Source organism: Sinocyclocheilus rhinocerous, unplaced genomic scaffold (genome assembly GCF_001515625.1).
Source record: "Sinocyclocheilus rhinocerous isolate Xijiao unplaced genomic scaffold, SAMN03320098_v1.1 scaffold2764, whole genome shotgun sequence".
Classification (NCBI taxonomy): Eukaryota; Metazoa; Chordata; class Actinopteri; order Cypriniformes; family Cyprinidae; genus Sinocyclocheilus; species Sinocyclocheilus rhinocerous.
The window spans coordinates 329,508-331,487 of record NW_015650694.1 but is presented as its reverse complement, the minus strand read 5'-3'; the positions used below and the strand labels follow the sequence as shown (position 1 = coordinate 331,487).

General features: G+C 46.0%; 1 long non-coding RNA gene and 1 pseudogene across 1 annotated transcript; both read left to right on the top strand.

The window, feature by feature from the left end:
• LOC107712215 (zona pellucida sperm-binding protein 4-like) overlaps positions 1-1,980 on the top strand; it is a 13,872-nt pseudogene continuing 11,892 nt past the window's right edge.
• Positions 1,625-1,882, top strand: LOC107712217 (uncharacterized). The gene is made up of 2 exons (XR_001636777.1): positions 1,625-1,683; positions 1,760-1,882. It is a non-coding gene; the product is annotated as an uncharacterized LOC107712217 (long non-coding RNA).

The following is a 1,980-nucleotide window of genomic DNA, read 5'->3' as shown; positions in this document are numbered from 1 at the left end:
CGCTTTCTGTCATGCTCTTCCAAAGTTGAATAATCTGCCCCAGAATCCTCAAGCTCTGATGCTCCAGCAAACTGACCAGCAGTTTCAACAGCCAGTTCAACAGACTAATCAGCCGTTACCTCAGAAGTTTCAGTTTCAGAAGCAAGTGCCGAAGGCAGAACCTTTGGACAAATGTGCTGTAGCTGATTATGAGCAGATCCAATGTGGACAACCTGGTATCATTGGTGCTGAATGTGAAGCAATCAACTGCTGCTTTAACGGACAGCAGTGTTACTATGGGAAGGCAGGTAAGCGTGTTGAGTCAGTGTTATGCTCCCAGTTAAACTGATCCTCTACACTAACCTGCCTTTGTTCCAGTGACTGTCCAGTGTATAAGAGATGGTCAGTTTGTGGTAGTGGTGGCTAGAGATGTTACGCTGCCTCGACTGAGTCTGGATTCAGTCCATCTACTGGGTGGAAATGACCCACCTTGCAGTCCTGTGGGGTCCACACCTTCCTTTGCTGTATATCAGTTCCCTGTGACCGCATGTGGCACAAGAATGATGGTGAGTAGTTGCTTATGGATTTATTCTTCATGGCCTATGATGGACTGGATGCCAACAGTGTTGCTATTTGCAGGAGGAGAGTGGTTATGTGGTGTATGAGAACAGAATGACGACTTCGTATGAAGTGGGGATGGGACCATTTGGTTCAATCACAAGGGACAGCCATTTTGAGTAGGTGATCTATGCTGTTCTTAATTGTTCATCTCTGACAAATGCTACAAGCTCCCCGTCTGTTGTCCAGGCTTGTCTTTCAGTGTAGGTACTCGGGCACTTCTGTAGAAGCTCTTGTTGTGGAGGTCAACACTGTTCCTCCACCTCCACCAGTAGCTGCCCCTGGACCCCTCAGGGTGGAGCTTAGACTGGCCAATGTGTCACCAAAGGGTGTGCTGAAGGTATGTTCTTGTTCCTAGTATCTTAAGACTCCAGGTTGCAGCAGTTTCTGGTTAATAACCAGTGGTGTTCCTCAGGGGATGAGGCCTACACGTCCTACTACAGTGACGCTGATTATCCCATCACAAAAGTCCTGCGTGAGCCTGTGTATGTTGAGGTGCGCATTATGGAGAGGACAGACCCCAACATTGTCCTGATGCTGGGACGCTGCTGGGCAACTTCAACCCCCAGTGCACTCGGTCTACCCCAGTGGGACCTTCTGGTTTATGGGTGAGTGTAGTGGCAGTGTTTATCCTGCTAGTTTGGGGTTTTTCTAACCCCTTTCTCTTTCAGATGCCCTTACCAGGATGACCATTACCTGACCACATTGGTTCCAGTGACCGGATCATCTAGTCTTCAGTTCCCAACTCACTACAAGCGCTTTATTGTGAAGATGTTCACGTTTGTGGATCCAGCATCACTGGCTCCTCTGCAGGAAACTGTATTGATTCCCATCCTTCACCTCTATCTTCCAAATTTCAAATCGCTGTCCTAATGGATGTTATGGTTGATGGGCCTTTTTCTCGTTTCAGATCTTTAATCACTGCAGTACATCAGTGTGCCATCCTCTTTCCAGCTCCTGTGAGCAGAGTTGCTCAAGGAAAAGTGAGGGACTTCTATTGTTTTTGGTTTGGGGTAAGATTTGTTTAACTGCTTTTATTCAGCCTTCCTCTTTCCAGCTCCTGTGAGCAGAGTTGCTCAAGGAAAAGTGAGGGACTTCTATTGTTTTTGGTTTGGGGTAAGATTTGTTTAACTGCTTTTATTCAGCCTTCCTCTTTTTGCAGGGAGGGATGTTTACAGCGAGACCATCTCCAGCAGGGACACTGTAGTTTCCAGTGGAGAAGTTACTTTGGTCATGTAACCCTGTTTTAAGACTACTGTTTTAATAAAGTCTATGAAACCCTGAATCTGTTACTGTCTGAGAGGTTGTTTGGGCTTTTTCATTTACAGTATATTGTGACTTATTTAGCTACTACATGGGGCTTTTTTTTTTTTTTTTTTTTTT